This window comes from Lepisosteus platostomus, chromosome 4 (assembly GCF_059453375.1).
Source record: "Lepisosteus platostomus isolate fLepPlt1 chromosome 4, fLepPlt1.hap1, whole genome shotgun sequence".
Lineage (NCBI taxonomy): Eukaryota > Metazoa > Chordata > Actinopteri > Semionotiformes > Lepisosteidae > Lepisosteus > Lepisosteus platostomus.
Genome location: NC_142614.1, coordinates 63,240,205 through 63,256,107, shown reverse-complemented (window position 1 = coordinate 63,256,107; position 15,903 = coordinate 63,240,205). Strand labels below are relative to the sequence as shown.

The 15,903-nt window shown below is 36.4% G+C and overlaps 1 long non-coding RNA gene across 2 annotated transcripts; it reads left to right on the top strand.

The window, feature by feature from the left end:
* Positions 1 to 237: 237 nt before the first annotated feature.
* Positions 238 to 3,827, top strand: LOC148673580 (uncharacterized). Of its 2 annotated transcripts, XR_015936214.1 has the most exons (4): positions 238 to 325; positions 854 to 1,337; positions 2,186 to 2,251; positions 3,508 to 3,827. It is a non-coding gene; the product is annotated as an uncharacterized LOC148673580 (long non-coding RNA). The 2 variants fall into 2 exon arrangements; XR_015936215.1 differs by lacking the exon at positions 2,186 to 2,251.
* Positions 3,828 to 15,903: the final 12,076 nt, after the last annotated feature.

The following is a 15,903-nucleotide window of genomic DNA, read 5'->3' as shown; positions in this document are numbered from 1 at the left end:
AATTGCATGACACCTGTTTACACAGCATGTTCAGCAGTGCCCCTTGAATATGTTCAAGTCTTTGTGCTCTTGTAATGCTTTTAGTGCTATGGGTGAATGTGAATGACATTTAAAAGAATGTTTCGGTCCTCTCTGAGATCCTGTAGCTGGAGTTCCACGTCATTCATGCTCATTTGTTCTAATAAATATACTGTATTCACACGCACATGCTTCTTTTTTGTTATCATTAGTATGCAAATGCAAATTATCTGAATTGGCCATGGAAACCTATCAACAAGGGAGAGATGGAAATGGAAATAAAGAAACTTACGCATATTGTTTCAAGGTAAGCATTCTCATATACTGAAAAGTTAGTTCACACATTGAGAGAATGAGATTTCTTAACTGATGTGTATATTATTAAACCAAAATATCTGTTCTTTTTGCACACACTGATCAGGAAATTTAATTTATAAGAAGTATACTTTAGAGATCTTCTAGTGTATCTAAATCTACTCTACACAATTAAGTTCAATTTAAATTGCAGATCAGCAAAAGTATATACATTGTTGCATGCTGACCATTATTGCCATGATTTTAATTCAGTTATATAAAAAGAAAATGGATTTCAGCTCACATCAAATTAAAATGAGAAAATCTGAATACAGGCAGTTTCCAAAATACTTTGTTTCCAAATACTGTTGGCTTTACTGCAAAGCCAGCAAAGGTTCAATAATAGTTATGGTAGCAGATTACTATGCAATTGTACTTTCTCGAATCATACTGCTTATGTTTCATATATTGATATGTACAAATAGTACAAAGCTTTTAATCCTGTTGTGTTTCTTTGTTCATTATGATCATATCCTTACAGGTTTTAGACTTATTAAACAGCATAAACCTGACAAGGGCACATCAGAGACTGGACGTACACCTCTCTACCAAGGACACTGTGTGTGAAGAAACAAGGAGCGAGTATCGAGATAAATATGCATTACCTGAGAAAATTCTCAATCTGTCAGAATTCAGAAGCAGACTTCTTCCCAGTAAACAGTTTCAAAAGGAAAACTATACTTTACCAATTACCATCTTCAAAGAAGTGAGGAAGGACAAAAAGGCTTTTCCCATTATGCATAAGGACTTTGGCCTTTTAAATGGAGGAGATATGAGTACATTATTTCTCACACATATTGCTATTGGGAAAAATCTGATTCAGTCAGAATCTTTGTCTTCAGCTCAAGACATGTTTCACATGAGAGACGTATCATGTCAGATGCTTTCTCATGAACCAAGGAGCAGAAAGCTGAGATCGGAAATGCTTCAGTCCCATATCCTGCCTCCTGTTCATGTGGATTCAGGTTCATTTACTGTATACTTTGTTTTAAATGGGTTACAACATCTTTTTTTTATTTTAGGCTAGAATTTACCTGAGCAGGGAACGTGTAAAAGCTAAGCATTTCATGAAAGAGTAATACCCATTCCACGGTATGTGGAGGAAATATGAAATGGGTTTGAGAAAAAAACACACATGCAAAGGCTTTATCTACGACAGTCATGGTCTGAACACTTTCCATGCTTACAGAAGCATTAAAGTTAAATTGATATAGGAATAATAATTAAAACTAGAGTAGGTGAATACTTACAAAACATGTCATTTTAAGAGCGATCTGAGAAGGATTTACAGATGACAGATCTTGTTTAACTAACTACAATTCTATGAGCAAACAACTAGGAAGGTTGATAACACTATAGCATTCTGGGATGGTATATACAGTATGCCTATACAGATCCCTCCAAAAGCTTTTTTTATATAAGTCCCTCCTTATAAATTGTTTTTGTCAAAATAGAATGTTTGTATGTACATGGATTGACAATGTGGTTAATGATCTAAATATAGTGTGTCATCTTAAGGGGCACACATTTTAAATGTGCAGATATCAGCAGCAGTGCATAACAGGGATCTGTTTTTGGCCAGTTGTTCTTTCTTGTCCATATCCTCAAATTAGATTTTTATATTTGAATTAGAGTTAGAAATGAAATTTGCTGCTTATAGAAAATAAGAAGTTGCACAAAAAGAAACAGCAACATGAAAAATTAAATGAGACAAAATTGTGGATTTGGCAGGCATTTTGCAAATTAAATTTAATGTTGATGAGTGCAAAGCGAACTACACAAGAAAGAGAAACATACACTGCATGTATTGAAGGAAACTTCACACGAGATCTACAAGAGATCTACTGTATGTGTTCATCTCCTCATCAAGACAGTATTGGTAATCAAAAATCAAACTGATTGCTTGTAGCAATATGGCAAAGCGTGTGAAATTTAAATTGGAGAAAAGCACAGTGAAACCTCATTTAATATACTGTAATAAGTCATTACAGTATAAGTCATATATACTGTAAGTCATAAGTCAGTCAACATACATCAAAAAGGATAATACACCTTAGAAAGCATTTCAAGAAGGGGAAAATGAATGATTCCTTAATCTCAACTGATTCTCATTTATGGACAGGTTAAATTAATTAAATTTTAGGTTTCTGCCAAGAATAAATAGACTCAGATTGAGAAAAGTGGATATTTTGCTCATGTATTTCAAATCATAGGGAGTATATACAGTATATGAGCAACACAGGGTCATAATTGGAAAATTAAAGGGAATTCACTAAAGCTGGAAAGAAATGTGCAAAGATAAATTTTCATCTTATCCAGTCATGTGTTTGAGACTCAAACTGTGGTATCCTCCAATAAAAAGTTTAATGAAATTATAGATTTACTTAAAGACTCATTTGCTACCTTTGTTATTTTATTATGCATCAGTGATGAAGCAGTAACAGTAGTAGTTGTATTAAACTGGCTTAATCAGGGATTTTAGTAATGAACATGAACAATTAACATGATATTCCTTTCCAAATCTGGATTTTCTTATTACAATTTTAACCCACTCCATTCAGTTATTCATACCATTCACCACTCATTACAATAGAGTGGCATTGTGTAGTTTAATTAGAGTAGTGAAATTGTATGATCGTCTTTCCATATAGGTGATCTTGTATTGTTTTTCCATAAATGAAATTGAAGTCTGACATATTGGAGAAGAACTGCTTTTATTTCTGTAACACTTCTTATGAATGTTCACTACATTAAAAATGTTCAAGTCAATCATTACAGTTTTTCAATCCATGGGTACTACCCCTGTTTCAAGAGACTGATGGACAAGTTATATTAATGATCTTTGATTTATGAACAGCATCTTTTGTTTCCTCAAGTACTTTTTCTTACTGTTAAGTTCAATGTGAGAACTACTGTACATGGAAGAGTATTTTGCATGTAAACAAGCAGGAAGTGATCCTAGAAAGTCAATGTTATCTATATTGGTTATGTTTTGTTAATCTATATTCTGTATGAAGTCATTTAATATAAATATTTATAGTGAAGGTTAAATGCAGAATGTCTGTCACTACCATATGACATAAACTATTTTTTTATGTTTAGAATATTATTACATATTATTTACTTATATTTTAGGTGTGAATGGAGTTAAATACTTTGAAGACCTGAGAGATCTTCAATGCAAACTTTTTAAAGGAGTCCTGAAAGAAACTGAAAGAGCCAAGCACATAACTAAAGAAGAAAAAAAGAAGTCTGTGGAACCATCATTTAAGAGAAGAGAAACAAAAAGCAGATGTATGGAATTTGCAGCCCCATTAATAAGCAGGAATGATGTTTATTACTCAACCTACAAACATCATTGACATTTCCAGATATTTGTATGATTGTATTTACTGTAGGTAAATATTTGACCAACTTATCTGTGCTAATAGAACAATAAAATATTAATGCATGTCCTTGGGCTCAAAATATTTAGTGGTTTAGCTGAATTTAAAACAATTAAAAGTTGGCTATTAAGAATAAATCAGAACAAACAGTTATGTACACATACAGATTCAAAAAACAATTTTATTAACACAATAATAAAACTTGTCAAATATACTAAAATAACAGTATGTTTGAATATGCCTGCCATGATTCACACAAATTATAAGAGATACTGGTAAAAATACAAGGAAAACTAATTTTATTGTAAGACTCTGGTTAGTATAGTTAACTTTGTAATAATGAATCTCATAAAATCAACATTCATTAATACTGGTTTTCATGCAGTCTCTGGGTCCAGCTTTTGCTTTTGGCTATGCTTGTCATTTCAGTTTAGAGAGCAATGCTTACAGTCATGTGATTAGTTCTCTGTCAAGTTGCCAGGGTCTCAAAGAGCATTGCAAACTGTGCAGCAACGTTTTAACTTGTGCCGTTGTGAGGGATGATTAGTATTGACATCACCAAGTGGTGTGTCCGTCCCCCATGTGGTACAATCCTCATGGGTGGATCACACTGGTCATCTCAGTGGATTTATGACAGGCAGGGTCTAACTCAGGCATGTCTCCCTCCTGGAGCTACATAGTGAAAGGTGATGATTAAGATGCTTTATTATTGGAGGAGTCAGAATAGGCTCAATTTATGCTGGCTTGGTTTAACATATAGCCATCTTATCATGTACTGTACAGTATATCAAGAGTTCCATCTCAGCAACATTTCTATAAAGCTGTCACAAAGGAGTTAATTATGCATTGATGTCTTCAATATTAGCCAACTGTATCTCTCTGTTCTCTTTGTGTGACTATTCCCTTTTTTACTGTATGTAGTATGGTGAATGGAAATGAAGTATTTAACTTGAGTTACTTATGTAAACCATTTACATGTGATGTGAAGAAGGTAATAATTTTAGCACTTATAAATGAATAAGCCCCATAGAGCTTTTAATTTCTAGATCTTTCAAAATCTATATGTCTATCATATAATATATTCATTTCAAAGAATGACTCACCCTGAACACCGTGCCGTGCCAATGTGAAGTGAAACACTCTGCAGGTCTTGGCCTTTTCACTATATAATTAAGCTAAATTACATCTCAAATGCATTAAGAACATTCCTGTCCTTATGTCAATGTTCTTTAATGGAAATAGCCTGGTGTGAAATCTAATAAGTGACAAAAATAGCTTTACTATTAACTGACTAGTTATTGGTAGATCTCTGACGTCTGCTATTTCAATCAGTTCTGAAAGTTTTAGAAAGTTTTAAGACTATTGAGTACAATGCATTTCTTTACTGCTCCTGTTTTGTATCATATCCCAATGGTTGCCACATCATACACTGCTGTCAAAGGCCTGCTTGGTGAGATGCAATGCCCTTCTATCATCATGCCATAGTGAGTTTTAATTTCTGTGTCTGGAGGGAGTTGTGGCAAATGTAATCAGAACGTAATGCCTAGACTCAAAAAGTCTAGTTGGACATAGGATATACTGTAAATTACACAGACCCAAGATAGTAATCAAATATCAATTAATATAAACTCCTATTTAAAGATTTCTTAATACTTCATATTATAATGTTAGATATGCTTTAGTGTTCCAAAATAAATTAAGATTGATGAAGATCTCATAAATTATAGCAAGGATGTGCCTTGATGGTACTACGACAGACCTCCAATTTCATGACGTAACTTCCATCTGAAACAGAATTTCCTAACCAATGCAGAATTATGACAACAGTGAACAGGCAGTACAATACAGAACGTGTGAAATAATATGTAAGTGTATAGAATTATTCATATTCATTCAATAGTGTCTTAATAATACATTTAAGTTTTGCATCTTAAGGAACTTTTTTATTGACAGAGCAATTTGCATACACATACTTGTTGAGGCGTTCTTGTAATCATTACAAATACAATACCTCTCTGATTCACAAAATATATTATGGGTGACAGCATTTTTTTCTTGTCCACTGTAATCACAGAGGGTATTCTGATATTTCAAGGTACTTATATAAAGATACATTTTATAGTTGCAAACCCATTGTTATGCTTTGAATTAAGTATTTGGAATATTATAGTAATAATCCTTCTCCTGCCTTTAGCTCAAATGAACCATGTGGAACAGTTTAAACATCAGGGAGTGCAGTCTAGTTGTACTGATGGTTGAAAAGCAGTCCAATGGCAGGGACTGATGTTTATAGGCTACAGATCAGAAGAAAAGGTCAAATATAATATAGATTGTAGAGTGTGCTAGGAGCTCTCCTTCAGTAGTTAGCAAAGCTGTGTGGTACAGTAGCTATTCTAAGCAATATGAGAAGCATAGTGAATCAACATGCAAGTGCACAGAGTAATTTCACTAAAATGCAGAACCTGACTTTGTATGCATCAGTGAAACAATGCATAAGCTTTTATGACTCAATCTTAATAACAGAATCATACAATAATGGGGTAAAATATAATTATCAAAAATAAGTACTGTAATGCAGGTACCCCCATGCTGACCTAGTAGTGGGTAATGTATGGAAGGACTTCAGTCCTTGCGAAAAATTCCCATCTTAAACTGTAAGACATTTAGTTATTTTGTGAAACATTGCAAGTATTGGAGAGCTGTCCACATTACACATTCAAGACCAAAATCCTACTGAGCATCTTCCCTTCTCTTATTATTGTCTGAGTTTCTGTTTTCTGGCTCTTTAAGGACAGTTGTAATTACAAGAATAAAATGTGCTGTTTGCTTGTTGTATTAACCATGTCTTGCTGAGACTGTGAAAGTCTGTGCAAACTGTTACATTGCATATAGTACATCCAGAAAGTATTCACCCTCCTAAAAATAGCAAATAATTGTGTTTCTATTGAAATTAATTTTGTCCCCTTTATTCATGCAGCACACAATTTAATGAGGCCAAAACATGTTTGTTTTGTAACACAAAAGCTATGATAAATGACAAATAGAAATATCTTGGTCACTTCACTCATTGAGTAAGTACTCTGTAGAAGCACCTTTTGCAACAGTTGCAGCTGTGAGCTGTCTTCTTGGGTAGGTACAGTATATCAACATTGTACAGCACATCTGGATTAGGTGATATTCACTCTATCTTCCTTGAAGGTTTGCTTAAGCTCTGTCAGGTTGGATGGGGAATGTCAATAAACCACAGTCTTCCACAAACTCAATGGAATTCAAGTCTGGGCTTTGGCTGGGCATTTCAAACACATTCACTGTCTTGTTCTCAGGCCACTCCAGTGTCACTTCTGTTGTTTGCTTGGGGTTGTAGTCATTCAATAATGGTTTTGTATTCAGGGGAAAGCTGTATAAAATGAATAAGATACATGGTGAATCTAATTTTAAAAATGAAGGAAAAATGCTTAGAAATGATTTTAAAAACTGTTTTTGTTATTATCAACTACCTGACGTGAAAATTCTCTCTGGCTTTCATTAAGTGAATGAGTCATACCTGCAAAAAAAAGTATTATAGTGGAAAAAAATGATATGTGTTTCTTTGCAGTTTCTATATTATCCTTTTAAATTAAGATATAAGGATTGGCTTATGTTAAAAGACAAATTATATTATTAGTTAGGAATATCCTGTACTTTTAACGTTTTTTATAGTTTGTACCTTTCAAAGCAACATTAGTAGTATAACAATCTTGAATTGAACTAATTAGAACTGAGTAGAAAAACATTACAGGGTGTAAATTACTCCAGCATGCTGCCCATTCAATGTGCTTTCTTCCCATGCTATGTTGCATGCCACTAATTATGCTGCTGTTGGATAATATGGCTAATTCATTAGCCACAATTAATTAAGTTGTGGCTATATATTCTAGATATATCCTCTATATATTATTCACTTGTAACTACTTTTTACTTCTGTTTTGTTTTCACAGCATCCAGGTCCGTTTCACTTTAAAGCAACTAATGAGGTATCACAGTTCACCAGGCACAGAGAAATGAGCATTAGAACATGGAAATGTAATGTCCCCATGGCTACATCTTTTTCTTTCATTTTCTCATACATTTAAATGCTTGAGATATGTTCAAGTTCAAGTTTATTGTCATTATACTCATATACAGGTATATGGTATAACGAAAAGCTATTTAGCTAGCTCTCGGACATAAGTAGTACAAAGGAAAAAACAACAACAATACAATTGTACAACAAAAGAAAGAGACAACAGGCAATGTGCAAAAAACAACAACACGTACTGTAATGTGCAAAAACAACAACAGGCAATGTGCAAAACAACAAAAAGGTAACAGGTTATGTGCAAAAACATGCATCAACAGAATGAAATAAAGGGATAGAAAATTATGGGGAGTGAGCTTTTGACATGTATGGTAGAGGTAGATTTTCAATGTGTGTTTGGGTTTTTGGTAAGAAAGAAAGGAAGAAGGCACTGTGAGGTTCAGATCATAGGTGAGAGGTGAGGTGAGAGTGAGAGAGGCTGGGAGTTTAATAGTTTGATAGTGCGGGGGTAAAAACTGTTCCTGAGTCTGGTAGTCCGGACCCGAATGGGGAACACACAGGGGTTTAATAGTGCACAAAATAATAGTGACAATCCGTGAGACAGTCTACGGGGAAGACAAAACGGCATCCAAATCCAAACGGGTCCAAGGGCAGGTCAAAGCACAGTCCGAGAGTCCATCAACAAGAAATCCATCCTGGGACGCGACAAAGTTAAAATCCCCGGGAGGGGGGAGCACACGGACAAACAAAACATGGAGGTCCAAGGGTGACGGGGCGAGATCCTCCAGACCCTGGGCTCAGGAAGCGGGAGGTATTGGGGATGAAGCCTATGCCCTCAGGAGACGGACGTAGGGTTTCCTGGTGCTAGACGGGCCTCGCGGCATCTTACCCTAATGATGAGCCCCGAGGACTGGAGGAGCTGGTCTTTAAATAGCTGGTCCAGGTACACCTGGAGAGCTTAATCACAGGAACAATAATGGGAGCAGTGGAGCAGTGGAGCTCCCTCTAGGGAGGGATGTCGGGCATGACATCATAAATGTCCTGTATAGATGAGAGGGCAACCCCAGTGATGGACTGGGCAGTTTTCATCACCCGCTGTAGGGCTTTGCGGTCAGCAGTACTGCAGTTGCCATACTACACTGTGATGCAGCCTGTCAGTGTGCTTTCTGTAGTGCATCTGTAAAAGTCAGTGAGGATCTGGGGACATATCTTCTTCTGGAGACTGAATTCTGTCCCTTCCATTCTGTCTCTCTTCAAGAAGACACCTCCCCCCCTCCCACTAGAATAATTAATTTTCATATGTACTTTTTGTAATACAGTATAGCACCAAGGGCTTGGTCAATCAGCTTTTGTCTGTTATTCATCTTCTTCTCCTACTCCTTATTTGCTCTGATATATTGTTTTTAAAAAATGGGATACTGAAATTAGTCTTGCTCCTTCTCTCTTAATTCGCTCAATTCCATGTTTTTCATTTAATTTTTGTTTCCCTTGTTTACTAAAAAGAGAGGCTTTCTATTCCTACTTTCTCTTCCTTGATGGCAAGCACGTAGTTTCCTGTTTTGAGGAACACAGAACATCAGACAGAGGGGGGACTAGTTCAACTGAGACCATGCTGAGTGATCTCAAAGGAGCTGTTGAAGGTGGTATATTACGACTTTCTAATGTGATGTCATCAGGGCATCCAGTCCACCTCAGCCCTGGAATTCCCTCCCCTTACTGGAGTTGTGGTCATGGTGGTTTCTCACTTCCATTCTCCCTCTGGAGATAAAGAAGTGCTTCTTGCCAACAAATGTCTTTTTGTCCCCTCATCTGCTGCAGGACTTATATTCAGGATACTCTCACATGGCCAAAGAGGACTGCTGTTCCAGTCACAGACCCGAGATGCCTCGACAGATTTCTCAGAATAGTGTACAAGCATGCTCTCCAGTTCAGGTTTACCCGAGTGGAGTCCAGGATTCCTAGCTGCCCAAATCACAAGAAGTGCATTTGACTGATTTTCTAGGACAGCACATACGGTATGAATTTTGCATTTTCCCCTTCAGTCGGTCTCTTGCTCCATGAACATTTGCACATTTGATGTACGGTACATGTCTTAGGATTGTGAAAATACACTCACTGCCCACTCTTGCTTTGATCAAGGATAGAGACAGTATACTGGGTATTGATTCTCTGGCACACAATTGGCAGTACAGCTGGTAATACTCCTTCAGTAACCCCTCTTCCTATATTCTTGAAGAAAAACCTTCTTCAAGAGGAGTGGTGCTGCTTGTGGCTCTCTGTTAGCCACATAACCCTGACAGCTTCTGAACAGCGCCTTGGCACATTATGCTTTGAGCTGATCTTTTGTCTCAGGCTTCAGTGCACATTTTGTCACCCCATCCTGCCATGTAGCACCTGTGGCATCAGCCCCTGAATGGGAACATCGGTCTCTTTTGTCTCCGTCCATTGTAGGTCACCTCTACTCTTACTAAATGGCAGCTGTCTGAATCTGACTGGTCCCTGGACTCCCTCTGTGGCCACCATTGTCTTGGAGACATTACTTAAGTATAATTGTCCCATTAGATGGCCACTATTTTTGCAATGAAAAGGAATGTTAGGTTACCTTGTAACCCTAGTACTCTGAAAGAGAGGAGTGGTCACACAGATTCTTGGGTCACTTGGCAGCCCTTGAGCAAGTTTGTCAATGAGAAATGGAATTTCTTTAGTTTAGGTATTGAGATAGGAAACACGGTTACAGGCGTAATGCACTGTAAAGTAGTGACAATCTACAATCATGTTTTATTTGAAGCATTATAGTGTTTTTTTTCTGTTTCTACATAACTGTTGCCTAACAATTATAAAACTATGCTTGATTTAACATTTGTGCTGTGCCCCCTGGGGCAAACAGTAAAACAAAAGAAAAAATTGACACTGTTGCAGTGGCAGATTTGACATCTTTAATGATCTCTTAAAGACAGGAAACAGAAAGAAGAAGGAGATGGCAGTAATCTGCTTTTATTCTACTGGGTAAAAATGTCACCTCGAATCTAAATGTTTAATAATAGAGATTGTCTCTCTATTATACCATTATGATTCACTTCAAATAATTATTTTCCTTCTTTAATTATAGAGCTAACTAAAGACATTTGCAGCAGATTACTCATCCAGCATTATTTATGCTGTATGTTTTATTTTTTTTCCCCAATGAGATTAACTCTTCTTGCCTTGTTATTTTGTACACATTGTGATGAAGCCTGGACATGTTTTCATATTGCTATTTTGAATTCTCTTATGCATACGTAAATGTGTGGATTCTTTAATTAGCAGGCAGTACACATTTTACATTTTTATATTAAACTGCTGATGTTTAGTCAACAATTACAATTATGTTGATAAAATTGTATTCTAAATGAGGGTTAAGTGTTTTGAGGGTAGGAACAGTTTTATTGAAGATTATGCATATACAGTACCTTTAGCCTATTTACTGTGTATTAATTTTTTTTAATTAAAAATGAGAGATGCATACATGGTCTCCAGCTCCTTAAATCCTCCTACACTTAAAACAAAAAGCCATCCTCCACAGCAATAAAGGTATGAGCTAAACTAAGGTGGCTCACTAAGCTATGGTGTGAAGATGAACAGTGAAAAGGAGCCTCTGTTGTGGCAAACTCTCCATAAATCCACATAAAGACTTGCTCTACAAAAACACCAGACCAGTAGCTACCACTGCAGAGAACTTTATATATCAAACAAGCCAATTTCCATTTTTGAGAATGTGTTTTCGTGCCCTACATGAAGTATCCTGAAATTTCAGTCTGTGACTGGACAAGTCTACCAGATTTTCTCCCCCTCAGCTTGAAACCAAAGTAGAGAGCTTCAACCTACTGTACTTCAAACCAGGGCAGGATGGAGACAACCGTGTTATAAAGACTACCCCTGGAAATCCTCCACCATGCAGCCTGCTCCAGGAGACCGTGAGGAACCTAAAAGTTTTCCTTTATAGGGACCTGAATTTTGTTCATTGTTGTCTCCTGGAGGCTGTGCGCAGGTCACACTGGGCCCATTGAAAGTTCTCTCCTTCAAGTGAAAGGCAGCGATGTCTTGTCATCCTGGTGACAAACTGTTACCTTAGACTTACACATTAAGAAACCTCATTGAAACCCCTGAGGTTGAGTTTTGTTACAGCTTTATTACATATTCAATCCATTTTTTAACCAGTTTATCCAATACAGGATCGCGGGAGAGCTGGAGCTTATCCTGGCGAGCAATAGGCACATTTCAGGATACACCCTAGATGGGATGTGTCAAGGCCCAAACACTCACAGCAAGGACAGTTTTCCCAGAAGCCAATAAACCTGACAGTATGTTCTTGGACTATGGGAGCACTCAAGTGAACTCAGGGAGAACATCCAAACTCAATGTAGAAACCTCTACACAGTGAAAAAGGAATGCTAACCACTGCGCCACTGTGCTGTCCTTTCATGTATATTATTTTTGTACAGTATATTAAATGTCCTTTGTTGGGTGGCTTTTCCTTTGTAGATGTGTTGAGTCCTGGCTTTGTTTCTGGACTGAGTCACTATATGGAGTTTGCAGGTTCAATGCATTTGCCTAGGTGCATTAGTATCTCCAAATTGTCCCTGTGTGTTTGTGTGAATGTTCTTAGATTCACTGGTTCCCCATCCAGGAAGTAGTCCCATTTTATGCATACAATCTGCTTTTGAAAGAATAAGTGGCTTTCTTATAATGAATAGGTGGAATTTCCTTTCTTTATAAGATGTAAAAAAAGCCATTACTATTTCAAATTGCATTATATTTACAGTATATATTCATAATGTTACAGTAAGTTTCTGCTTAGCTTGATGCCATTTATGAACAAAATCAGATCCCAAGCAAATAGTTACTTAGCTGAATCAAATTTAGACATTGCACACACATTGCAAAAAGAGATCAGAAATCTAAACTGTATTTTACAGATGAAAAAAGAAATATTTTTCATGCTGTGACTTTTTGTAAGTAAAATCAAGGTTCCTTAATGAGTTCATAAAATTGTCTTTTTCAATTCAAAAGATTATGCTTTCAGTTTGATAAATGTTTTAATTTCATGATAAACATGCAGGAAGAAAATAGGGGCCATACGTACAGACTGTCTATGCATGCTGTGAAGCATGATGAGTGTGTACTGCCTACCAGCTTTGACAAAGAGACCCAATAAGCTATGAAAGAATGTGGAGTTCATAAAGAGATGGAATTCAATACCTGGTGAAAGAGAAGGGTAGGTTGCAGGATTTGTCACTACTGAGCGATAGCAGTGAGTAAATCCCAGAATGACAGAAAGCTGAAGCTTACCGTGATTTATCACTCTTTATTTTTCAAATGGCAAATTCTGGCAATCCTATTTTGTTCCTGAAGTAATGCCTCAAGTTACTCCCACAACCAGTTCCAACACATACCAATCACTCAGTGTCCACATGTGCATTGATATGAACAAAGGTTAACTTTTATTTCAATACTATCATAATACACAATTAATAAAACTTTGATTACATGTTTTTCTGTTTAGAGAAACATTGTATAAAATAGTTTTATTATATCATCATAGAAAATAACCTTTTTATCATTCACTACACGATATTAGGTACTGCTATTTATTAATAATTGAGTCATTCATTTACCGGTTAATGTTTGTTAACTAGCACCGATTTTGTAAACAATTATTCCACCAAGGGAGAAAATATCTAATTATAAAAGTCTTTTGTTTGAATAAAACTCTAGATCATGACATTTAGCAGTTATTTAGATGAGATGCAGTGTGATTTTGAATATTGGTAATGTCAGAGTTTTATTTATATTAATTTAATTTATTCATATTAATTGCACACATCTTTGTATGTTCTGTTGTGTTAGTTTAGTAATTTAAGTAGACAACTTATTTAAGTCAAATAGCAAGTATGAAAATGCTATTCAATTACTGTTGTTATTGTATTAAATTCATTGGAGTTTTCAAAACTGCTAAACCCAGAAGTGTGCTTTTAAAAAAGGTGATCTCTGTATGTCCACCTACTGTGTGTTATTGTGCTGAAAAACGTTTTCATGCTAACATACCTGCACTTCTGTCACTGGCAAATGTTTATTCCTGTAGAACAACCAGATTTTTGTTTCCAGCTGATTCACCCAGCAACCTACACTTCATTATTTTGGACAGATGCTAATTTAGCATATACTAGAGGAGCTAATATTATGTGTTAATATACAGAAAGGAGTAATTTAACGACTATTGAATTCTTAATTTACAAAGCTTGAACAGAATATGAATGAGGATACCATTTGCAGAGCAAATGACAAAAGGACAATTTCAAAGGTTGATGCAAGCCTGACTAATTGCTCAACTTAGAGCCTCACTAAAAGCTCCAATACAGATTGTAAAATTCTATGAAGATTCAAAAGATAGCAAAACATTTCTTCTGTAAGCTTTAATCCAGGATACAGGGTGGGAGAGCCATTGGTGAAAGCAGAGAAAGCAGAAGGCCAATACTCCACCATGTACTGTAGGGTGACAGCAAGGAATCATAAGAAGATAAGGAAAAATTACAAACAAGAAGAAGCCTTTCAGCCCATCTGGCCCTTTTCGTAGTTAGCAGCTTATTGGCCCAGGGTTGTCATCCAGCCATTTCTTGAAGGAATCTAAAGTACTGGCTTCAACCACATAACTGACTAGCTTGGCCCATAGTTCCACAGCTCTTTGTGTGAAGATGTGTCTCCTCTTTGGAATATTTACTTCAGGTCCTTTTTTAGCTTTCTCTGTTCAAGGCTAAAAAAAGTTCAGTGACCCTAAGCCTGTCAGTGTAAGACATTCCCTTAATTCCCAGAATGCATGTGGTTGCTCTTCTCTGTAGACTGATTCCAGCAATAGCAAGATATTTTTAGTAATACAGTGAGTAGAACCATACGCAATATTCTAAATGAGGCCAAACTAGTGCATTTTACCATTTGAACATACAGTAATATCCTTTGATTTATGGCAAAATAGCCTAACATTTTGTTTGCTTTTCTATTGCTTCCCCGCATTGCCTAGAGGATGTAAGCAAACACACAAGTCCAGTCATCTTTTCAGACACAAGGACTGTGACCAGAACATTCACAGAGAAAGGACCGCAGAGCAAGCACTGAGGATGGCGAGGCCAGTGAAAAAGTTACCCCGGACCCACAGTGCTACAAGATGCGAGCACCCATCAGCAGCCAAGTGGAAATTAGTGGTTGAGGAAAGGGAAAGAGACAAAAAGGGTGAGGGTGAAGGTGCAGTGAACAGAATGTTGAACAAGGAAAAAAGGAGGTGAAAACAGAAGATGGAAAGGGGGAAAGAGTGGACCAGGAAGGAACCGCTGGTTATGGTCTGAATGATAGCAGCAGTAGTATTTGAGACCAAATGAAGGAGACAGATATGGGACACAGAGAACTGGAATGAGAAAAGCAAGAAGTAGGGGAAGGGTGATGGCAGATTCAAGCTGCATTTCTGAGGAGTGTTGAGTTTTGGGTGAAATGCAGCTTTTGAGTTTAGCAGGATGAGCAGGAACACCGGGGTGTGATTTAGATCAAACAAGTGAAAGACCCGTATTAAGGAAAAAAGTCAAAGAGTGAAAAACAGCTAAATATTGGGGTAGTGAAGCAAAACATTTTCATTTTTGTTGTGTACTAATGAGTTGCAGACTTGAAGCAATCAAGGAAACGTGACCAGATACAATATCAAGTCAATTCGTTTCAATACGTATGCTGAGATGAAATAGGGAGGGACTGAACATAAAAACATTCTTATTCTGACATGAGTTAATGTATGCAAAAAAGATTTAGAAATAAAATCTAAATTCTAAATAAGTTGAAATTCTATATTGTTGTCTTATATTTATCTTTTGATTTGAAATACAAATTTCAGAAGTGCACGACCCAAATGACAAATTTTGCTTCACTGTCTTATAACTCACACTTTTCACTGTAAAGTACAATACAGTATATGAGATTTAGACTTCTGTAGGCAGTAGTGGGCGAGATAACTTCTTATTCTTGAATGGCCTGTTCTAGAAACATTTTTCTTTAAAGTAGATACTTTTTTAT